Raw genomic sequence first — 26,473 nt, 5'->3', positions numbered from 1 at the left:
TAGAAGCCAGATTAATGTTATGATGTTTCAAATTCAGGTGTTTAACAGTCTTATAGGATGAAACTGTCCCTGAGTGGTTTTAGTCCGGATACAATACTTCATGTATTTCAAAGCTCAAAAGCTTTTAAAAATGTTGTTCAGGCTTAAAGAAGAATGCTTAAATAAGAATGCTGGTATATTTTTGGAAAATTGGGATTAATAGCAGGATTACAATGTTACAATACTTTTTAAGTCATAGTTGAACATTAACAGAATACATACAAGTAACCCTCCCAATCGTTCAATTTATGTAACAGACACTCAAAGCAAAAACTAACTTATTGGCCATATAGTGTGCAAGCAACGGTTGCTCAGTCTGCTGTGTGGCAGTGGGAATTGCCCATTGTTACCATGGCCCATTATTCAAAAACCACAAGAGTAAAACATTTTTCCTTTGAGACCTAATGCCCATTTGACGCACAGCACTTTACCCTAGAAACTAATGTCTTTCTTCCAAGAGCCCATTGCTCCGAAAATACACAGAAGCCCTTGGCTAGTTATTATGAAGAATTACATTATCAGACCTTCCTAATTTTACTACTACTTTATTTATGTCTATATATATAATATATTTAAGCAATAGCTCACGACAGGCCGTGGTATATGCTCATTATATCACAGCTAAGGGGCGTGGTTCGGCCCGACGCGAAGATAGGCACTGCTCAATCCACTCCTCAATACTATAGTAAGACCCCCCCGGAGGTCGAAGTTAATCTTAAATGTTTCCATGTTATGCTTTGTAAGTTTGTTTCGTAACGGAAGAAATTTAAATATATTTATAAAACTGACAAGTCAAATCAAGCAATCTGATTGGTCGATAGCGTTTTTGCGGACCTCTTTGATTACAGATTTGAAAACATCGTTGCTTGCTTTAAAAGTAGCACAATTCATTATGTTAAACCTTCAAAAGTATCTAGATATCCCTGCCCTAATGCCAAAGGAACTGCACACTGAATATGTTTTGCCGTTTGATGTCTATGTCTGGACCGCTGCTTCAAAAAGGAGGGCTTCTGCCCCGTTACTTCTCCGCTGCTTTCTTGTTCCAGTATGAAAAGCAAACTGCAGGCAGTTTGTTTTTCAGCCCATCGGTATACTGTTTTTCTCAGACGTGGAGGGATACTGACTTGTTGTGAAAAGTAACTTACAATTCTACCCGTGGTATACGCTCAGTATATCACGGCTAAGAACCAATCAGATTGCTTGATTTGAGTTGTCCGTTTTATAAATATATATATATTACTACTCACAACTATTTCAGTCCGGCTGCAGCAACCCCAAGCGTCTGTTCTCCACCATCAGCAAACTTCTCAAACCCTGTGACAACGCCACCTCATCCTTCACCACCGAACAGTGCAACTCCTTCCTCTCGTTTTTCCAAACCAAAATCAGCAACATTTACAGCAATCTGACACCCTCATCAGCACCCCCCACCTCCCCTCCTGGCTCCCCCCCCTTCACCTCACAGCCCCTGTCCCACTTCTCCCCTGTGACCCCCATGCAACTGTCCGACTTCATGACTGGAATTAACTCCACCTGCACACTTGACCCAATGCCCTCCAAATGTGTGTAAGAGAGCCTCCCTGCCATCTCCCAGCTCATCGCCACCATCATTAACTCCTCCCTCAAACTGGCTGCTGTCACACCCATTCTCAAAAGACCTGGACTCACGCCTGACATCATGTCCAACTTCCGGCCCATCTCAAATCTCCCCTTTCTGTCAAAAACACTTGAACGTGTCATTGCCTCACAACTTAAATCCCACCTCAGCTCCAATGACCTCTTTGAGCCATTTCAATCCGGTTTCCGATCAAAACACAGCACAGAAACAGCTCTTCTGAAAATCACAAACGACCTCCTCCTCTCCTCTGACTCCGGCAACCTGAACATCCTCATCCTCCTCGACCTCACCGCAGCATTCGACACTATCAACCACACCATCCTGCTGTCCCTCCTCGAATAATCAATCAACATCACTGACACTGCACTCTCCTGGCTGAAATCCTACTTCACCGACAGACATCAGTTTATCAACATCAACAACTGCACCTCCTCCCCTGCTCCTCTGTCCCAAGGCGTCCCCCAGGGTTCAGTGCTTGGCCCCCTCCTCTTCATCCTCTACATCAGTGACCACCAACTGGCGGCCCGCGGGCCACATCTGCCCTGCCAAACATTCTCATCCGGCCCGCGCGACTTGGGCGACTGTGGCGTTGGAGGAGTGGTTACTGCGTTCGCTCCCCGCCCATTTTTTTTTTTACAACGTCTCGTGAGTAAGGTGCAGTACCAGAGTCCAACAGAGAGGCAGCAGCTCCGGGACAGTAGACTGCCTACTGCGAAACCTTCCCTGCCTTGAAGAAGAAGTGATCCTTCGTTGTGAACAGTCTGCTTTGTGCGCTCCACAGCAGCAGCCCCGCTGCGACAGAGTCCAACAGAGAGGCAGGCGCTGCGGGAAAGTAGCCTAGAAGTAGGGTTGGGTTGTAACGGAATATATGTAACGGAGTTACGTAATTTGCATCGTAATTTACATCTGCCCCATGCATTCAGCAGCAGCAGGCCATTCACTTTGATTTGATCACGTTATGAAATGTCATCATTTCGACAATAAATAAATGCTACATAAAAGTTATCTTACACATTTTATCTGACCATCTCCGTTTCTAACTTTCAATATATTTTAAAAGAGATCCCTCTCTCTCATCTGCGTGCGGGGGCGGGGCCTGACAGACACGCTGCATCTCTCTCTCGCTCACAGACATGCTGCAGCGCTGTGCAGTGTACACAGTTCTGCCGGTAATGAATATTACATTTTATGAGGAAACTTTTCCACCAATAATTCCAATAAGCATTCCAAAATGTATTCACTTCAGGTTTATGAAAGTAACTTTAATCAGATTTCTCGTTTTTCAAATGTAACGCCAGCTGAATACAGTTAGCCTACTTGATTTTTGTATTCTGATTACGTAACGCCGTTACATGTATTCCGTTACAACTACAAACCAACCCTGCTTCTAGGCTACTATCCCGCAGCTCCAGCCTCTCTGTTGGACTCTGTCGCAGCGGGGCTGCTGCTGTGGTGCCGAGCGCACAAAGCAGACTCTTCACAACGAAGGATCACTTCTTCTTCAAGGCAGGGAAGGTTTCGCAGTACGCAGTCTACTGTCCCGCAGCTGCTGCCTCTCTGTTGGACCTTACTCACGAGACGTTGTAAAAAATGGGTGGGGGGCGAACGCACTAACCACGCCACAGTCACCCCCGTCGTGCGGGCCGGATGAGAATGTCTGGCAGGCCGGATGTGGCCCGCAGGCCGCCAGTTGGTGGTCACTGCGTCTACGGCATACCATCAAACCTCCTCAATAAACTCCAACATATCCAGAACTCTGCTGCCTGCCTCCTCACCCACACCCGCTCCCGAGACCACGTCCTCCAGAACCTCCACTGGCTCCCCGTCCGTCAAAGAATCAACTTCAAAGTCCTCCTCATTACTCACAAAGCCCTCAACAATCAGGCCCCCCCTACCTCACAGACCTGCTGCACCGAAGCCGACCTCCTATCCATCCCCACCCGCATCAATCACCGGACCTGGGGGGACAGAGCCTTCTCCGTGGCTGCCCCCTCCCTCTGGAACTCACTCCCACAACCCATCAGAGACTGCACTGACCTCACCGCCTTCAAAAAACTCACAAAAACTCACCGCTTCAATCTGGCTTTTAATGTGTGATTGTTTTGTATTATTTGACTTTAACTATATATTTATTTGTTGTTCCTTTCACTGTATCTGTAAAGCGTCTTTGAGCACCTGTAAAAGAGCTAACAAAATAAATCTATTATTATTATATATTTTAAGTCTGGCGAGTACAGCTACAATGGTAGCGTAGCCTAGTTGGATCGAGACGATCTCCATTCAGATAACAAGCATTTTAAAATGTTTTTGCCTGCCGTCTTGGGTACACACTTGCCAAAGCAATAATTTCTGTGTTTTACTAATCTATATTAGTATGATGTTATAAGGTTAATGATGCCTGGTAGAACTAGTGCCAGTAACACAGGGAAAATCTTCACTCTACGTCTGGTATTCAGTATACTTGAGAGAACTACAAACACATTTTATTAACAGTTAAATGTCACTCTTACTTAGCATCTTAATGGCAGACCACCAAAATTGTAATCTGAGGAGTGATTCATTGTATAAAAGGTGAAGTTACCAAAATGAGTTCTGATGGTGGTGGTTCTTCTTCCCGGTAACCCTGCGACCCTCCCTAAAATAGCACCGAGCTCAGACAGGCTTGCTCATGAACACAAATATCACCGCACCTGTCTAAGACGGTAGGAGTAAACATGCCGCTGCTCTGTGCTAACCTTCAATGATAACTGACATTTAGGAATTTGACATTTTTCACTTTACCCCCCACATTGAATACACAAATTGCCCTTTGTGTGCTGGCTATCTTGACTTCAAGGGTCAAAACAATTCATGACATGGTGTAATTTCATAAATGCATGATTGTTATAGATAAATGGCAAATCAAGCATACAAGGCATCTAACCTCAGTCCTTTCTATCGGAATCTGACCAAGGACCTTTGTCAGAGGAAATGTCATAATTGCCTTTCATTGAATGCTCTTATGGAAATGTATGTAAAAGTCATTTTAAGTTATCTCCATTGTGAGACTTAAAGGTGCCACTTTTAGAGGATACAGTTTTTTCCCAAATAGCAGTGAGACTAGAACATTGAAATATACAATTCAATAATATTCATCATGCTGCCATGTTTCAACAACCGTGTCTCAGCACACCCATGGATTATGGAAATGTTAAACAGTTTGTGCCCATCTCATGTACATACATTGAATAATTACAGTACATAATCAAAACCAGAGAACAAATTCCACCGTAGAGATACATGAAAGGGGCCAACAACATGCTTTATCAATTGCTAAGGGGTCACATGTTCAGTGAAAAGTATCTGGCTGTGAATAAATGTGGCTGTCTTATGTAAATATCTAATATCCATATTGTAATTATGCCATCAATCAGAGCCAAGCTGGGATCAGAGTTATACAATATTGGCTGTCAAGGCAGAATATAGTCCCTCTCTCTCCCCTCCTTCTCAGTCTATCCTTCCATCTTTAACTCCCACTCTATTTCTCTCTTCATGGAATCATACAATCTCACCCTTTCCCTGTTTTCCCTCTACAGGTCACACCAGTACCAGCCCCCTCAGAGATTGAGAATCAGCAACCAAGTACTGTACACTTTTAGTATTCATATAATGGCAAAGTCTTCAAAAATAAAAGCCTAAACGCAGAGTAAAATATCTGCATGCTGTATGAAAAAAATCTCCTGATGAATATCCAAAGGAGCGATGTTGATTATTATGACCTAGTTCAGTTGGATACTCGATCCTCATTGGTCAATTTGGACATTTCAAAGGTTGTTACTTGCTAACACAACACTACTAAGGAGAACATGACCGTTGCTAAGGAGAATTAAGGGACTATGCGTAGTCAAATATTTTGGCGGGAAGAAGTCTGATTAATTTAAGGTTAGCAGTGGACAACAAACATAGGTTTTCATTTCTGGCTAAACACTCCCCAGGAAAGAAAATAAAAACAAATCATGCTGCATATTATCCCTTACATAACAGGTAGCCCTGAAAATAATTATTATGTAAAACTTAGAGTGTGTTGATTTTTTTACATGCAACAACGTTCTCTAGTGGGATTTAAACCTTGGATGTTGGGGTTCATGGTCTACACATTGAAAGTTATGCAATGTGGGCATGTATGGAAGTACAAACAAGACAATTCTTGCTGAAAATGATAGAATATACCAATATAATAGAGGAACAAAGGAAAATGTTTTATAAAAAAAACCTGTTTTTCTGTAATTCTACCAACATATTACAAACTGAACCCAAAATATATCTTCTTAATGAATAATTAGGGCTTTAGATTTTAGAAAGTCAAAGTACAGTGGGGTATGTTTGTAGTATTTAAAAAATCATTGGGACAGTTCCCCCTTCTTTCTCCCTCTATGGGTAGTTGCTGTCAGGTTGGAAGCAGGGTCCTGTCTTCCTGTCCACCCACACAAGAGAGGGTGACTCGGCCCACCTCTGCCAAACACATACATAGATACAACCCAAACAAATCACAAAAATACTCACACAACGGATGGGAACACGCATTCAGCCCAAGCATTCTCAAACATTTGGAAAATGTACTTTTCTGTGCAGGGAGAAAATAACATTTTGTTTTATAGAACCGCATAATCTTTCTAAATTCAACTTAAAAACTAAACATGCTGTTCTATGAGCCCTTCTATGATTATGTAGCTCAAGTTCTGATCAAAACAAGTTAGATGTACTTGGATACAAACAAACAATTTGGCTTTAATCTTATATTTAAGATATACTGTAAGTCACATACTGTGCAGCCACTGGTTCAATGCACAGTCATTTTCTCAATTACACAACAATTCCTGAGGAGCATATGACAATGGTAAAACAAACAGGACTGTCATTGAAGGCAACATCCTGATGAGTGTGGAGGGCGTGTTTCCAACACTGAGGAGTGGGAAGCTGAATTTGTGTTACAATCCCAAGCACCTGATGCATCGGTGTGATTCGCACAACAGCAAGCAGCTGTTTAGGTGTCAGTGTGCTTCCAAACGGGTGAGCAGCAACCCACACCCACAATGTGGGGTCTGCATCTAAAGGATTTCTTTAACTTGCTGAAACTGGCAATTTTTGAATCACGCGTACTTTGCAGAGTGATTGGTGAGGTGTGTCAAGGTAAAAAAGAACACTCTCTTTGAAGCTCTCGATGTTTCTTGCTTATTTTCTCACTTTCTGTTGTGTTTTATATGTGGGTTTATATGTGGGTTTGCTATCCTGGCTCCAAAATGGTGGAATGAGCTCCCCATTGAAATCAGGACAGCAGATAGCTTACACATCTTCCGACGCAAACTGAAAACTCATCTCTTTAGACTCCACTTCGAGCGATAGAATTACTAACAAAGCACTTATATACTAATAAAGGACTGGCTTATCTAAAGCCAGTTGAGTAGCACTTGAAATGTTTGGCTCTATGAAACCTGATGTACTTATATGATTCTGTTTTCTTAAAGGTTGTATCTTCCTGGTCGAATGCACTTATTGTAAGTCGCTTTGGATAAAAGCGTCAGCTAAATGCAATGTAATGTAATGTAATATGTGCAACCAATTGACCCTTCATAAGTCCCGTCCCTTTCGGTTGCATGATCTGACCCTAACCCTAAACAGTTCAGTGTGCTTGGTCAAGAAGAACCTTGGTCAACTTCCCCCATTTCTTTCTTTTTTTCCTTGAAAACCACATTTTGAAGATTGTTAAAAGCTGCTGGCCAATTACAGTTAATGTATATGTAATGCTACACAAACAAATGCTAGCCTGATGTCATGTGTTTTGGTCTACATCTTGTATTAAATGTTCTTTTGGCACTCTGTTCCGAATCCAATTTTACTTGTGCTACATTGTTTATATTCACACCAGATAGCCATGACTGGACCATGCAAAATGAGCAATCAACCAGAGGCCCCAGACCTCCATGGTCCCTTAAGGTGCAGTTGCATCAGTGGGTGTTGAAACAGCACAAATCAAGTACTGCTGACACAAGAGACAAAATCCGAAAAAGCAACATAATGTACTTTTATCACACAAAATGGAGCTAAAATATGGGTTTCAAAAAGCCAATTCAAACAGTCCCCAGGCAAAAATATCTGGGAACTTACGTTGCAACAATATCGGGAAGTATAGAAAAAAACAAAAACAAGAGTCTGTATATGCACGTGTGCCCGCCCCCGACAGTGTTCACATGCATAAGCACATCCTTTTAAAGTTCCTAATCAAAATATATCAAATCATTACCTCATTAAACTCAACATATGGTAAGTTGAAAGCCATCAAAACACCTCCCTCAGTCTCTGTTTGTCTTTATCTGGATCATCACACGTGTTACACAAGCCACATCATACCATACACAACAGATGAAAGGAACACACTTGACACAACATCTTCCCTTAATGCCAAGATGAAATAAACAAAAAAATGAAAGAGGAACTCAGACAGATGTCTGGGGTAGATAATCATTACGGAATGTTTTTTTAAAGCTGCAAGAATTTGCATAGGCCAATACAATTTGACATTGTGTTTTTATTGTTAGACGTGCTGGGCTTCAGCACATGCAAGGATTGTGATAAAGCTGTGAAGGTAATCACAGAAAGACATGCTATTATCAAACAACAAACACTATATGTATGCTATCCATATTTATGTTGCTGCATTCACCTTTCCCCCAGACGCATCAAACAATAAATGGAAGCATCAGTCATTCATAGTGACGTCTGAAGTCAATTTGTATCGTTACCATTCAAGGTCCTTCATTTGCTACACCATATTGTCTCTTAAACATTACAATTTCAGCCCAAGAGCTGAAATTGGTATCTGAAACGTGTTCCAAGAAAATTGGTGAAAAATTATGAGAAGCTACACTTGAAGAAAAAGTGGTGAATTTAAGCAATTGAGAGCTACAAAAACTGACCATCTCAAAACACATATATCAAGTCGCAAGGGACACTCAGACGGGAGAAATGCAACACTTTTTGATGCCAACCACCATAAAACTCAACAGAAAAAGAAGAGGAGGTTGTTACTAGATGGTAAGTCTCGATCTGCAAAACTTGACGATGCTCTTGGAAGGCTTGCAGCTCGATAACCAAACCTCAACTATCTAGCAAAAATGTTTACCAGCTAAATTTGACAAGAAGAAGATGTGGCATCAGTGACAAAGATGATACAAGTGAGTACCAATTCCAACCCATTCATACAGATTCAGAGTCACCTGCTCACATTCACACACGTTCATACACATGGTTCATACACATGTACTCATGCCGGCAATGTATACTCTACTACCCTGGCTCCAAGTAGCATACAGCACCTTCAGTGCTGTGTCAAATTTTATCAATGTATTTGTGCTTAAGAAATGGAGGTAAAAATACTTTAAGCCCAAAAAATTGCTTTTGGTTTTGATTATGTGTACCAACTGGGGAACATGGCTGAATCAAGTCACATGTAATAGGTCTTTAACCCCTTAAAAAATAGCTCAATGTCAATGAAACTAATTATGAATCTGGTTTGGACAAGGTTTGTCATATATTAATCACATTTCTTGGAAAATAATGTTTTACCTCTATTCAAAGATAGTGGGCTTGATCATCTACCGTTCAATGCAAAACTTTTACGTCTCATGTTAAGATTACTATCTAGTATCCTCAACAAAGTTTAAAACGCAGAAACTTGCAGATATGGATATGCATTTGATGCTGTTGTAAATAACTGCATCAGCAGCTCTCCACACTCTTTTAAATCATGTTGCCTCCTCGAGTCTTTCTCTGAAAGCTGTCATACATACTACTTTGCCACAAAAAGAAAATCTGAACAGCTGTATACTAACTCTCTGCTGACTTTCTAATCATCTCTCTTTTTAGTTCCTGTTTTGTAGTCTCTCCTCATTTTTTTTCCTTTCCCTTTTCTCGCTTACCCTCTCAAAAATGCATGCAGAAGAAATGAATAAATGAGCAAGGCACATTTTTCATTCCCCTTTTCTGTTTCACATTCCTGTCAACAACAAAACAAACTAGCTGAAAGAAAACCGTCTGTGTGAGCTCCAGTTAATCCAAAGAACAGAAAAGTCTGCGTGACAGTTTTTAGAAACTGCTCACTTTTACATTATTTTATGTGAAAAAACTGTGTATATATTCAGGGGGAAAAACCCCATTTAAGTATTTTACATTCACCACTATTTCTCTAAAACAGATTATCCAAAATCTTAAATATTCCACAATTGGTACAATGTGTCCTGCGGCATTCAATTAGCCTCCAGCGTTTGAATCAGTTGTGCTGACGTTTGCGCATCCAATATTTATCTGAAGCATTTTTCAAAAACCTGAGTGAAGAATAGAGGACTGAAATCACAACAAAGGAATGTGCCGTCTCCTCTAAACTGCTGAGTTTGACTTGTTTTGGATCGTACATGCAAACAAAATTGTGCTCTGAAGCGTTTCCAGGAGAGCTTTTTCACATATTTTCCTGCTGCTTCTATGGAAGGCTGTACTTTTCCAACGCAGGACTGTGTTGTAGCGGTTATTTTACACCTTTTTTTCATTTATTTGGGTTGATTTAGGATGCAAGAGGGGCACACACACGCACAGATGGAATCATAGCAAATGCGCGTGCACACACTCAATTTTGAGCTTCACAAATCAGGGGCTAACTCAGAAGTCAATATCCTTCTCCGGAGCGTTAAAAGACAATCAATGGAGAAATGATGGAGAAGGGCTTGTTCTGCAGAACTAAAGGGGAATGCCACTCAATCCCTGTTCTCTTATATGTTCTTGCTGTGCCTGAGAACAACTAGACTAATATTTCACCATGACTAACCTTCCAACCACATAGACCATCTTCCAGAAATCCACTGAGAAGTACAACATGAGGCTCCATTGTACATCAGCGGCAGAAGAACAACAATTGAAAACCCGAATCCCCACCCGACCACTAAAACAAAACGACTATATCCCAAATCCGTAATATACTGAACTGACTGCTGAAAATGAGAGGTTTACCAAACAAGAGTCTGGTGCTCATGGACATTTGATGGCTTTTGTCCACAGGGGTTGCTTCATCAACACAAAGTGCAAATCCCTTTAAGTCATTTATTTTAAAAGTCTGCATGTTTTCTTGGAAATCTGGCAAAAAAGGGAGCAGTACTTTTTCCAGTCCTAAATATTGTATGCAGTTCTTCAACGACTCACTTAAGTTGTTGTGAGGCCCGAGAACCTTTCCAAATAGTCTGGTTGCCATGGCCTGAAGGTAGCCTGAAAGATAATACTATGGGTTGCTGTGTATGCCTACAGTTGGTGATGGCTACTCAGATGAGCATAGTTTCGCAACATTTGGTCAATTTAGCTCTTCTCATCTAGAGTAAGGGGGAGTTTAGAAAGCTTTAGTAGCTTCATCAAATTGACAAAAACGGTGGGAGTTATGGTGAAAGATTTTTCAAATATAATGGGAACAAGCGTGCAAGTGCAAAGTCCTCTTGGTTCATCTTGATTTCCAAGCGGGGTTATCAACGATCGTATAGGCTAAAATGGCATTGGAAAACACTTGCTACATTTGGAAAGCTAGACTATACAAAATTACAGAAACAAAATATATTGTTGTGGCGATGAGCAATGGAAATATGTGAACAGAGATACAATCCCATTTAGATCCTTTCTGTTTGTTCGGCCCCAAGCCCAGCGGTTCCTAGTGAAGCTGATAAATCAACACATTAACAAAGTCCTTCATTTTGGGAGACACTGACAAATAACTTGCATACAATTTGAATGTAGTACGGGACTGGGACGCAGCAAGAACACCCCCTTTGACAGTTTATGACAACAAAGGAGGAGGTTAATTAAATCATATTTTCTCATGAATAATAGTACAGTACAAACAGTTAGTCAATGCTTTGTTTTCCTACCACAAACATTGGCTTTGAGAAAAGTCCACAGTGTGACAAGGTCAATTTCATTCATGTTAATTTACATGCTTGTTTCCATTCTCGTCTTTATCAAACTCTACCGCCATGGACCATCACAGACCCTGCCCCCTAGTTATGGCATGAATACACAAATCAACTACTATGTGGCTCGAGTTGTGCATTTAGCAGGTGTTTTACAACAGTTCCCTGCATGACTCCAGCAGTCAGATTTGATAACGCTGAACATTAACTGCTGTCTCCCCCGGCCATGGACAAGAGGGAAGATTTGTCTCCTCCCTTTATCTGTAATGTCACGTCAATGTACAGCCTCCTAGTGACGGAGCTGGAAAAGATGGCTGGGCCGACAGTATGGGAGAACCCGTGGGGATTTTCTGGGGATCGGGTACATTGTCATGACAGCTGGAGCCAAAAAAGACCAGCTCCAGCTCACGGTGCCAATCTTTGAGAGCTTTTTTTGAAATCGTGTCTGCTGAAGGCTGAGAGGAAATTCTCATTTGGTTCAATTGGAATCGGAGGCCATCTGGGTTCCCTTCATTTAATTCCGCCAGTAGCTCGCACACATCCGCACACATCGAAAAACACACAGGGGCGATACATGCGCACACAAGACTTCTATGTCAGGTTCAGATTATTATGTTGTGTGGCTGAAGGTAAAACGTGACCTTTTGGCTGACGATGAGATGGAAAGAAACAGAGCAACTGACAGAAAAAAAGGAAGGAGAGCCAGAGATCCCATTAAAGCCTAAGGGCAGAATATCCTCACAACACATGAAAATGTACAACAAGGGGTAGACAGTGCTTAAATAGCATTTTTGTGTGTTATACTAAGTTTTTGAGACGGGTCTGGACGTTTGAAATGAACACATTGTCTCATTTCACATTACACGTTACACTTTTAGCCAAAGCGACTTTCATACATTTCATTACCTTCAACAACATGCCCGTAGGAGCAATTTTGGGTTAAGAATCTTGCCCAAGGACGCGTCAACACACTGACTGCAGGGGCTGGGATTGAACCGCTGACCTTCTGATTGGTAGCGCATTAGGCCCCTGAGCCACAGCCGCCCTCATTTTCAGTACCTTGATAGTTTTATAATGTCTTTGGGGGGGAGTTGATGACTCAATGGGACACAATAGTACTTGCAAATAATTGGCCTATTCTAGACCCCTAGAGTGGTTTTGTATATGCTCTACTTTAAAATTAGAGTGTTGCTGTTCAAAGAAACAAACCACTCTATTTCTACATGAATTAACAAACGGGTTAGTTCCAATTTGTGAAATAAAAACCTTACTATCAATATTTTTTATAATTTTTAAAAATCAAGAGCATTATGCTTGTCAGTGAGGATGACAATTTATAAGATGAATACAATGGCACGTTGTAGTCTGTAACAATATGCCTATGAAAATGAATGAGAACATGTTGGCTATAGCTAACGTTAGAAGGTAGAGAAAATGTAAGCTATAGTTAGCTTAGCTAGTTGGTTCAAAAATGTTTGATATAAGCAAAACGTTTCACCAAAAGTGACACAGCGGAAATGAAAGAAACAAAAATAAGGGCTTAGTGTTTAGAAGGGACCACTCAATGGGCTGGTTAGTGAACTTCTCTCTCCGGCTAGCTAGTGGCTAACAGATAAGAAAGCTGGGAATATGCTAGATATTTTAAAAAAAAGATGATGGTGCAACACAGCTAATAAACAAATGTATCTTCTTCAGCTTTTATACCACCACTTTCAGATTCCAGACACTTTAAGTTATTTTATTTCAAGGCCAACTATTCTATAATCGAAATACAGACTGCATGGAGCAAAAAATACGTTTTGACTTCATGAGTCAATATCACTAGTAACTTTGGAGTCCCCATCAGAATCACTCAGTCATCATGAAAATGTAGCAGAATAATGAAACTGAGGTCTTATTATAAATGGCCAAACATTTACACGCATATGAGTACAATGATAAGTCTCTTGAAACGTGTTTCCTTCATTTTATACCGTATACACACTGCTCTGCTAACTACAGTGTGTGTAATAAGTGATACATGATACTACATTTTTAAAATAATGATAGGGTTTTATTGTCCACAACAAGTTATTTGACAAAAACTAGTCATTTTGATCATGTATATTATATTTTCATAATAATATTGAAAATGTTGCATGTGTCCCTGACATTGCTGTCCACCCTGTCATTATGGGGTAACTGCCCCTATAAAAAAACATCTGATGTTTTCAGTGACATTACTATCACCATGTTGTCTTTCCTCAATGGAGGCTGAGACATTGGCTAATTCCAGAGTAAGTATTTAAACTTACATTTCGTAATTTTAATCATATTGTGTGTGTAGTTGGATGCTGTCAAGCTTAACATGTCCACTCTGTCATAGTGAAATGTCAATTAATAGAAAAACCTTTCAGAAATTCGAAATATATTTGTCAAACAGTACACAGTCACCTTGCTAACTGAATCATGTTGCTAACTGAAGCTCCACCATGTGCTCATTAAATGCTAATATTAGCCAACAATGTCCACCCTGTCATTGTCCACCCTGTCAGCATGCCTTCCATGACAGGGTGGACATGGTAAAAAATAGTTTGCCATAATTTCATTATTATCCAAATACTTGTTCCATTAACTGAAATATATTGTTGAGAAATGGCCTAAATAGCTTTCCGAGAATGTACATTTTATAATCACTATGTAATTACAATGTATTTACTTTGAATTTGTCCATTTCAGGGCGGGCACATTTTGCTGTTTGCATGTACATAGTCTGCCTGCAATTTCTTTATAAAAAGTGTGGGAGCTTGACCAACATCCATTTCTAACAGCAAAACATATACTTAATACAATGCATGGAAAAATCTCAGCTTTTTTTTTTGGAAATGGGGAAGTCTCAAATGCACAGTATATCTATAAGTAAATACGTTTGTGGCAGAGGAAAAATATCTGTTTTCATTCTGCATTAGAATTGCCTTAGGGGAAAGTAAAGCTTATTAAATGTAATATTTGGGGAGACAGGAACTGGAAGAGATTTTTGACATGGCTAGTGTACCATTTGACTACTTTAGGCTTTAAACCCTTTCACTCGATGAAAATCTGACATGCCAAGTTGTCATACATTTGTGGGTTGTTATAATTGTTGATAGTACGTCATAAAAAAGGGCTTTTATGGTTTATGGTACAAACCTGCCAACCCTGCTCACTTCCCTCAAATGTCAGCAAGACAGTGTGATCTGTCAATTAAACTTGTGTCACAGTTCACTGAAGTTGGAAGGCAAACATTCCTGGAGATTTAGTCTACCACCAAAGACAGAAGAACACCATGATTCAACTGAAATAAACTGGACAGAAAAAGACAGGAAAAGAGGCACTATATAATAATGTTTACTGACATGGTTATACAAAATGAATGTAGCAATGTATCTTTTATATCTCAGCCTGTTAAACAATTCCTTACCTATTTTCATACACAGTAGGCTTCATTTACCCAAGAAAAGTTTACCTGAGATAAAACTGAAAGCATGCCAGTTGACGCCAATTAGCCGGTAAACGCATCAACAATCCCCATTAAAGGGCTTGTACTGCAAGGTGAGAGTCAAAACTTGAGTCAATAATGCCCAAAGACGTCTAAAGACGACAGGACTACAAACGTGAAGTTGGGGTTCTTTCGAGAAAGACTACACCAAACGCGTATTGCTTTTTTAGTGTATATAATATAACACAAAAAAGATTCATGTGACACTAACTTTATCAGTTATTAAGTGTCAGTGTATTTTTATTTTAAAAAGGGAAATATTAATCTAAAAAATTAATAAAAAAGATTATACAATTTGTCATTATATAAATCCGATCTTGTACAACTGAAGAAAAGTCCCATAACTAATTGTTTGCACAAAGATGTCAGCATTAAAATGTCCATAAGTGTGTTTTTGAGTTTGGAGAGGTTTTGCTCTTTTAAATAAGAACAAATCCCTAAAAAGGAAACCATGTTGATGTTACATTTGATCTGGAAAACGATTATAAAATGACGCCCAATTATTGAGAGTAAGTGTTATTATAGAAACATCAGGGTTGGGAGGGTTACTTTAGAAATGGATTATGTTACAATTCTTAGTTACCTGATACAATTCACATTCGAAATCACAACATAAAAAGTAATGTAACTTTCTGTGACTTTTGGGTTACCTCAATGTCAAATTCAATGCAAATAAAAATAAGAACAAATAAATATGAATACTTTTATATAAGTGTATTATGTAAGAAGACAGATCAATGTAACCTAAGAAAAGAAGAAACTAAGATATTTCGTATGAAAAATGTGTCCCCTGCTCATCAATGAAACACATGAGAACATACATACACATAAGGTTTACAATCTGAGTTTACAGGACACGCTCTGTTTTAGTTTATCACATATACAGTTAAGCTCACAAACACCATTTTATGAACCGAATAAAAAATAAATAACAAATTAACCAAAGAAAATGATTCAGGCCTATAGATTCACACTTAAAGTATTAGCTAACAGAACAGTACAGTTTACAGAGATGAAATCTGATTCTTTAAAAAAAAACCACTATATGCCCATTTTAGTTTTTTTAAGAACAATGCAATCCTGCTCATAATCCCTAATTCTTATTTGCAATTCTCTCACAAGCACAGTGATTTTAAAACGTTTGTTATGTTTGTTATATACATAATGACGTTGTATACACACACCATACTCATATGGAGCATTTCCTAACTGTAGCCCAGCCAATTGCTGCGGGATATTTAGCTTGGCATGCTAAACACAAATTAACTCTAAGGTTGCACACTTGGGAACTGCTAAGTTTACAGTGCTGATGAGCCTGAAGATATTCCTGTTAACATGACATGAACATATGACACACATTAAACACACAAACAAAGCTACTAAGAACACGCTTTGAAAAGTACCGAAACCCACATATGTCAGATCAAATGTTATTTGATCAAACTGCTCGTATTTCCTGGAGTGCATTTGGTGGACTGAGGCCAGCCACATGGACAAAGGTCACATAGATGCAGGCACGCATGTATGTTTTCACAATCAAGCGTATATATGCGGCCATTCATATACACACACACACACACACACACACACACACACACACACACACACACACACACACACACACACACACACACACACACACACACACACACACACACACACACACACACACACACACACACACACACACACACCCACACCCACACCCACATACACATACACATACAGGGGTTAAGCGCTGACTGTAATGAGATAAGTAATCAGTTGTGTCAGATAGCTTGTCTGCCAGAAGGAGAAAAGAGGAGAGGAGTGTGTGCCAACGCAGCACACATCCTTTTCCTCTTCCTCTTCTTTTTTCTTCTCTTCTCCTTCTGTATCCCTTGCTACTTTGGCCAAAAGGAGAGGAGGAGAGTGGAACATTGTTTTCCCCTCAGGGCAAGAGAGCAGAGAGGAGCTTCTGCCAGGATATCACGCCTCCTCTCCACCCTCGCTTCCTTCTCTCTGAGGTTACATCTGAGGGAGAGGAGCATATGGCCGATTGCCTCCCCACCTGCATCCAGAAGAGACAGATGAGGAGAGGGATGAAGTGGCTCGGTGCGTATTTGACGGACGGTATACTTTATAAAGCTGCATCCAAATTTGTACGGGTTTAACGTGACGTGCATGATCAAGGTTGATCCAAGCACGCAGAAAATATCCACAATATGATATTTTAGGTAAAGTGACATTCAGAAAATGTGGGTAATCACAAGAACGAGAACATTGAAGCAAGTAGCATCTGTAGCCTTCCATTCATACACATTTCAATAACTCATCGGAGAGGCAGGTAGCTATGGAATACCGTTTAAGCCAAAATTAAATAAATACATAAATAATTAAATACATATATAAATAAATATGAAATAAATTCTGAAATAAATAAATAAGGCGATAAATAAATATATATATATATATATATATAAATGTACATTTAAATACACATTTATTTATTTTAAGAGACTTTTATTTCATAATGCCACATTACATTTCCATTTCTTATATTCAAATGAACGGGGCGTGGTTAGCTCACAGATCCAGCCCAAAGCAACAGCACCACAACACTGACTCAATCTCAATAGCTCTTGTTTCACACTCCAGGGGTGTTTCTCAATGTCGAGGACGCTTCCTTGGTAGGACATGTCTTCTGAGTCAGGTCCTTCAGAAGCGAGGCAAGAATCCTTCCTATCCTCGGAAAAGGAAGAATGGTGGAACAGGCTAACAGGTGTGCAGGTGTGCGTCATATGCGAGGCCCCGCCTTAAATGGAGCGTGATTTCCACCAAAGATTTTGGAAATTGGTCCGTGCGCAAAGCATTGTGTGTTTAGCCGGCTCTAAACACCGAAAACCGGTTCTTAGTTGACCCCATCAATCAATCAATCAATCAATCAATCAATCAATCAATGTTTATTTATAGAGCCCAATATCACAAATGTTACATTTTTCTCAGTGGATTTCACAGTTTGTACAGAATATCAGTATGACAATACGACACCCTCTGTCCTTAGACCCTCACATTGTACAAGGAAAAACTTCCAGAGAAAACCCACAGTTTAAAGGGAAAAATGGGAGAAACCTCAGGGAGAGCAACAGAGGAGGGATCCCTCTCCCAGGACGGACAGACGTGCAATAGATGCCGTGTGTAAATTGAAAAGATAATACATTTACAACATAGGTAGACCAAATGTTTGGAAATGCATGTGTGTATAATAAGAAGATGAATACACGAGGATATCCATCCAGGACTTATGATCCAGGACCACAGCAACAGGCACAGCCACGACTCAAGATCCAGGGCTCGCGATCCAGGACTCAGGACCACAGCAACAGGATCAGCCACGACTCAGGATCCCGCCGTAGATAGACACCAAAAAGAAAGTTTGAAACTCAAATATAATATTTAAAGGAGACACAGTCATTTGGATTCATTAAGCGGGTCTTATACTGGATTCAGATTTAATAAGGCACTTCAGAGCCTCAAAGTCTCACTTTAATTTAACAAGGGTGTTAAAAATCTATGGAGATTTTGCTCGTGGGTCAGATAAGACTGTTTTCACTGCATTTTAAAATGTTCCAAAAGTGTAATCAGTATCGCAAAAAGAATTCTCAATCTTATATTTGAAAAAGCTGTGCTGAGGGAGGCACAGCTGGCACACATGCCTCATGATAGAGGTGTGAATGGCCTGCTCAATAGCAGGAGTGACGCCAAAATGCTTATTTTGTAGGGTTAGGGTAAGCTGTTGTAAGCTGAGATAAACGTATTTAAACTTTTTGAACACGGAGGGCGTGTCACAGACGAGTATGGCTACTTTAAGTAAAGTAGCCATACCAAATTGTAAAAATACTCAAGTAAAAGTCCTGCATTCAAAATCATACTATAGATAAAAAAAGGATTGGAATTAAAATACACTTAATTAAAAGTTTAAGTACTTATTGTGCGTAATAGCGCATTTCAGAATCATATATATATTAAAGAATAGCTAACTTTAATTCCTTTATAGGTAGCTGTTGGATATTTTAGCCTATCATTTATATCACAATGTTAATGTTTTTTGTTCATTTATATTTTCATATTACCAGAGCAGACAGAGCAATCTGTCTTTCCTCCGTAAATATCAGTCTACGGTAACTACGTTGGACAAATTAATAATGTTATCGCAGAGATTTAAACTCTGTCCTACATACACAAACACCCTTGAAAAAACATTGCAACTGAGGACTAGCTCCGAACTTGGGATTTCTGGTTAAGTAGACTGTAAGTTGGACTCAATGATTAACAGTTGGCTGGTTATGGTCGCCCTTTTCTGCTAATGCTAGCCATATTCTATAAAGGCATTCTGATTCTGATTTGAGGTTGATATAAGGTAAGGCACCCAACCTACACACGCCTCATGTTTCTAGTCTGTCAAAGTTTCAGCATGTCTCCCAGTTCTAAAATGCAACATAAATTAAGTATTCCATCCTCCTTCAACATATACATAGTAATAGTGATAAATGATTTATTTTGCACACTAAGAAATTGAGCTTTTATCCCTTTTTGACTTGTTTGATTATACCAGGTTATATTTAATTATTCATAACAATGTTTTTTTATAACCTTTTTTATTATTTTTGAGTAAATGCTGTCTCACTTTCAAAATGTGAGTTCAAGCCTGTTTATTTATGTGTGAACGTATGGATGATTTATGGTCTAAGCATCAATAGGATATTGTTTGTGATATAAGAATTGTATGATGCATTTTTAGATCGAGTATATTATTTGACCAAGGGGCTGGTGGTGGACTTCAGACGGCGCCGACCCTCTCCCCACACCAGTGAACATCCAGGGAGCGGACACAGAGATTGTGGAATCTTACAAATACCTGGGTGTTTATCTGAACAACAAACTGGACTGATCACTCTGCTGCTCTTTACAAGAAGGGACAGATCAGACTGTATCTGCTGAGGATACTGAGGTCATTTGGGGTGCAGGGGGCACTCCTTCAGACCTTCTTTGACTCTGTTGTGGCATCAGCCATTTTCTATGGTCTGCTGGGGCTGCATCATCTCCACTGTGGACAGGAAGAGACTGAACAGACTGATAAGAAAGGCCGGCCCTGTCCTGGGGAGTCCTCTGGACACTGTGGGGGACAGGAGAGTGATGGCAAAGCTCTCATCACTATAGGACAATGTATGCCCCCAAATTACCATATACCATAAACAAGAAAATGTCCCATGCTTTGCGAAAAGTATTGAATTATGTCGTTGTTTTGATTTGGAAGCATTCTGTTTGCGGGATCCTACGATAAGTGAATCAAAGTGATATTAAAGGTTAGTACTTTTATGGTAAATAAAAGCTACACTTTTATACATATTGATGTGCACCTCATTCATTTCCAATAGAATATTTAAACCTTCCTACTTATACCTCAAATTCTCCATCATATTAGTACAAAAGGAGGAAGGGGAAAGAGGAGGGAAATCATGAAAGCAGAGTGTTTTGTATTTTTATCGTGCAATCTCCCTCCTACCGCTTAAAAGGTGTATGTATTTTTAATTCCTACAGATGGCAATAAAAATGAACATCGAGGTTCAGTTGAGATGATTTTAAAGAAAGTAAGGAATGTGGAAATGTTAGAAAAATGAGTCAAGCTATGAGAAAGGAGTGGGAGGATGTGATGACAAAGAAAGGATAAGAGTTTCAGAGAAAATGGGACAGGAGGAAAGGATAGAGGTGGAAAAGAAAAAAGGAGGGATTTTGGTCCGGCCTAGTGTTGACAACTGCCTCAGCATGACAGGCCAGGGAGGAAGAAGGAAGGGAGGGGGGGGAGGGAGGTACGGGAGAGATAAGCCTTAGGTGTTGTATAATAACGGCAAAAGACGCAAGGAGAGAAGATAAGGGAGAAAAAGAATGATACAAATTCTGAGGAAACAAAGGCGAATAGAGAAATAGGAAGTGCATATTGATAGGAGAGAAGACAGAGAGATTTCTCTGTCAGAGTAATTAGCAGCTGCTGAGGTGGTCTGAAGTCCAACATGGCACAAGCTCACACACACACACACACACACACACACACACACACACACACACACACACACACACACACACACACACACACACACACACACACACACACACACACACACACACACACACACACACACACACACACACACACACACACACACACACACACACACACACACACACACCATCTGTGGCAGACTCAGGCAGGCAATTGGCTGCAATTTTCAGCACAAAAACCCACATACAGGGTCTCCCCTAGATGTTTTTCAGCTTTTCTCTGCGGTGCGAAAACCACCCCTGCTTCTGAAAATGAGACAATTCCCTGCACATGGGTCACCACTACACACACTTACTTCCTCCTCCCAAGCAGGAGGAGAGGCTGCAAAATGAAAGAAAAGACTCAAAATATCAAGGCTAAAAGGAGATACCGCTTCACAAGCATTTATTTTATGATAAATACTGCTTTTAGCGATGCTTCAGAGGATGTCTCGTAAACCAGCCAATTATAGAAACGACCATGACTTAGTTGTTAAAGTCATGGGTGACTTTTACCATCAAGCCTGCACCGAAAGCTCCCTCTTGTTAAGATGTGGATTCCTGGTTAAAGAGGAGATTCATGTAAAACATTGTGTCTGTGAGGGGCCATATAACCAATCACAATTCATTTGACACTTTTTTGGGAGGGTAAAAGCTTCAGAAGGCAAGGACATCAGGGAGCCTCTCATGGAAAAGTAATTATTTTCTATCCAGACCTGTTAAAAATCTGAGGAATGTGTCTTTTTACAGCACAGTGCAACACCTAGACAGTTTTAGTGCTACCTCTGGCTATTCATGGTCCACCACTGATCCATTCAGAGGGATATTGTATTCCAATACAATCCCATTGATGAGGCAGCCCGGTTCAATTACTAAAGAGGAGCTATGAGATAATCGGGTAAAGAGAAATGGATTTTCCCTTAAACTGGTCTCTGCTCTGTGAGGAGATGAATAGACGGCCAAGAGAAAAGAAATGAGAGGCGATACAGAATAAATAAAATTGGGGATAGTAAGAGAAAGACATGCCAGGGCAGAGAGCATGGATGGGACACATTTTACACCCACGCCTGATAAAAAAAGGACGTAAATCGAGGTCCTTTTGATCAGCAAAGCATCAATTACTCTTCCTCCTGAGTCACAGTCCAGACCACTCTCTTCACAAATGACACGACTTTGCAAAGGCGTGCAATAGATACGCAGAAGTCCGATTTTGCATGCATATGATACCCCCACATTACGTTTGTTGACGTATGTCAAATACGTTTTTTTCTACAATGTTCTTCCATGTTACGTTTGTTATGAACGTATCTTAAATGCGTTTATTTTCTACATATCTTTGTCATTTATTTAACCCTAACCATAACCCAATAAGCTGCTGTGTCGTTTATTGCACCGCAAACATTAAAACTGTCATTGGAATGGCGATCAAGCCTGAAGCCATAGAGCTCTTTGTTTTAATGTTTGAGGTGCAATATCAGCGTATCATATGCACGCAAAATCGGACTTCTGCGTATCTATTGCACGCCTTTGCAAAGTCGTGTCATTTGTACGCAGACTGTGAGAGTGTGTTGCAGTCACACCCTATATCTGCATATGAAAGCAGTTGACAGAATTTACAAAAGGTAAATATGTTGGTATCAGAAGTGTTAGTGTCCCATTTGCAATCCCAGTAGAATTGTACAATAATTAATGAGTGGGCTTTGGTGTGTTTGATGCAAGTAAATAGTCCACAAAGAGAGCATAAGAGGCAGAATAAAATGACCAAAATGTAATCTCGGAACCCATTTTCTTTTGCTTTTTGTTTCTTTATCTGTATACATATGCAGATATCTATTTATAAAGACGCGATGAGTTGACGTCTCTCAACTTCAACTCCACTCGCGTATCAAGTTGCTAATTGGAATGTGAACATGACTTGGAAGTTTTTAACTGGGACAAAAAATATATAAGTTGTTGTCCCCAGAGGCTAAATCTTCATCACAACAATAGCTGAGAAGTCACATTACCTTGTGAGTGACCTTGCAACCTTGGAATCCAGGGGATGACAGGCAATATTTTTGGGGTCCCGGCACGGATATCCAGTGCAAGGCTTCCCCCTCAATGTGAGGATCATTGTTTGCATTATGCTTACCTACTTTAGATTCAAGAAAGTTGACATACCACTATGGCTGGATTGTTTCAAAGTAGTCATTTAACAAACTCATTTTAAGCTAAACAGAAGGACTCATTGTGAGCTGTACATCTTCTTTATAGAACATCTTTGCATTATGTCTTCTGTTTTAAGTCAAGTAATGGCTTGTCTATGCTATATTTTGTCCCTCTGTCCTTCTTGGCTTTATATATGTAAGGGCTATAGTGGCTATTGCCTGAATATGTTTTGAGCATTAGCATGACATGGGACAGAATGAACATGAACATTCAAATATGGCTACATTTAGCACATTTACATCACAGATAAATGATGCTCATGAACATGTACTGTAGTTTCCTGTAGTTTAAATTAATAAATGACGAGGGAGAGAGAAAGAAAGAGACATTGTTGAAAACCTGCAGTGTGTGTTCGTAAGTGTGTGCGTGTCCTTGTGTGTGTGGCTGAGAAGGGACACAATATGGCACCATTAAGCCACTTCTAATAACATCACATTCAGCATGGAGCCTCTAAGACCACAGTGGTCTCTGTGCAGGCCTGTGTGTGTGTGTGTGTGTGTGTGTGTGTGTGTGTGTGTGTGTGTGTGTGTGTGTGTGTGTGTGTGTGTGTATGTGTGTGTGTGTGTGTGTGTGTGTGTGTGTGTGTATGTGTGTGTGTGTGTGTGTGCGTGTGTGCGTGCATGCGTGCTTGCGTGCGTGGGTGGGTGCGTGTGTGTAACTTAACCCTGTATGTGCATTTGTGTAGGTGTGCTTCTCATTTGTGCTTACAGCCAGATGTCCCTATACGTATTGTATGCGTGTATAGCCTGTAAATGACGTTCTTAGTCCTTTTTGTTGGCATTTGTAAATACTTGTAAAAAGTGGTTTACTTTTATCAATGGTGTGTGTATGTTTGTGCTTGTGAGTGTGCTGTATGTATTTACAGATTATGCTGACATAAAACGTACCCAAACAGGTCATCTTTACCTTTACTTGACCGGTATGTTTGGCTATTTTTAGTGGACATGAACCACCAAACTACCAACATATAAGGGCTAGTTTGGATAGTTTGAACTAGAGTTGAATGAAGCTTTTTGTCCATTATCAGTGTAATACCCCAGGTTGGAGAAACCAATTGATGACGGGGTAGACCAGCAACTCTTGTGTTCAGCAAGGTAAAATTGCTGCTTTTGTTCATTGAGTCTGTTGGCCTTAGCATAAAATAAGGTTGCAGTTCCCTTTTGGAAAGGGCCGTCTGTTGTAAAGGTAAAGAAGTGAAAAAATGTCCATACTTAGATTGATATTTATTTTAATTGGCCTCTTTAGGTTTTCTGCTGCCCACTGGCCACAGCAGTAAATGACTTACCTTCCTGCTGGTATTCCTGTCCGCCTCACCAAATTCGGGGCATGCTGACCACCATCTACTCTAAGAACTTCATACAACCCCACTTCCAAGCATCCAAACTATCTTTTTAATACTGTCTGGTTTTCTTTAATCTGTCCCTTCTGCCTTAATGTCCTTACTCTGTATATCATTGCTATTGAACACCTACTTAAGAGACTCTGATATTTAAAGCTTTTCAAAGGAATGCCTGTTCATTAAAGCACAATGTCCCAGCTTTAAGTCACAATGTCTTGATTAGTTTTAGGAGGAGCAGAGAATAATAAGCTAGGAAATGTAATTGCATTAGTATAAAAGTAGAAATATACATTATATATACAACTATCATTGAATTATAATTAGTTTAGAAAAAGCCAAGAACTTGTGTTTCTGTTATGGGCAGCTGTTGAAAAAAGGAACTTTCTTTGAGGCCGGTACCAGATCTGTTTGCTGGAGGGCGTCACATACTGTAATGGAAGTTAATGAGGGTCAGGGATAGCCAAATAACTTATTCAATATCTCATTAAAATGTCATTTTTCTTCCTCCAGGTATTATTGAAGTCCCCAAACCCTGACAGTTTGACGCAATTCCTATGCTGACAAGAGCATCAAATACAATTAGCTGTATCATAGCAACAACCGTTTGTTGGATAACATTAAGAAATAAAAGCCCAACATGTGCTAAGTGTCCAAGTCCAGTCAAAATCTATCATTCCCCGAGGATACATTTAGTTCCAGCAAAGTATACAAACGCATTCATCGTATAAAACATCCAATGCTGCTGTGCAACGATGTAGACATGTACAAATGTTAGATTAATTTAAATGAATACAATTGCACAAAAAAGCCAAATGCCAATGAAAAAGGTTATTAAATTCAAGATCACTTGTGGATGTGAATTGTTGTCCAAAAAAAAAGAGACTTCATATATTTTTGTTCTTTGAGCAGAATTGATTTATATACAACCAGAAGGTAGGAGTGTGAGCTAGATTTGCAAGGGTGATCATGACAGATAAATATGGCCTGAGCCTTCCTATTGGCAAGATTATAATTACCAAGCATATCACAATATAGATGGACCGACTACTCAATTAAACTTCTATCGAACGTAAGCATCACTGAATTGCACACATTAAAAGAGTTATTTTTCTCAAGAAAATACATTGTTGGACTTTTTTTGAAATTGCATCCACGTTTTGATGAAAGCTGAACATTTCGTCAAACACCCAAATACTTGACTGGGTTGGGTGCCAGCCTCCTAAAGACAACCATAATGTCCTTGGGTTTGTAAATGTTCAACTCCAGAAAAGTCTCTTTAACCAATGACACAAAGGTGCAATTATTGGCCAATAACCGAGTGTATTTCAAATTGTAATATTGGATGTGTTTTACTGTAATAGAAATGTCCCTTTAGTTTTGTTTTGCTTAACCCGCATGACACAACAAAATGTTTTAATCTACAAATTACAAAATGTTTTAATCTACAAGTTGTTTTTACACTGTGTTGGCAGTCTCATGGATGCAGGTATTTCAATGGCTCCATGTTTACCAGATGCAACACTCTTCATTCTATGTTTACATTAGCAAGCATCGCTAACACTCAGAGCTAACCTGTACTGGAGAGAGTATGTGTAAAAAAGCAGGAAATAAAAAAAAGGAACTCACCTTGTAGTGAATAATATATGTCTAAAAATAGCATGATAGGTGATCTTTAAGTTTTCCAAAAGGCCTCAAGA

General features: G+C 39.8%; 1 protein-coding gene across 7 annotated transcripts in view; it reads right to left on the bottom strand.

The window, feature by feature from the left end:
• Positions 1-26,473, bottom strand: part of il1rapl2 (interleukin 1 receptor accessory protein-like 2) — a 565,814-nt gene that overhangs the window by 479,921 nt on the left and 59,420 nt on the right. The window lies entirely within an intron of this gene.

The sequence above is a fragment of the Notothenia rossii genome, assembly GCF_949606895.1.
Source record: "Notothenia rossii genome assembly, chromosome: 3".
NCBI classification, from domain to species: Eukaryota; Metazoa; Chordata; class Actinopteri; order Perciformes; family Nototheniidae; genus Notothenia; species Notothenia rossii.
Note: the sequence above shows the minus strand (reverse complement) of the source record. Positions and strands in the feature narration are given on the sequence as shown.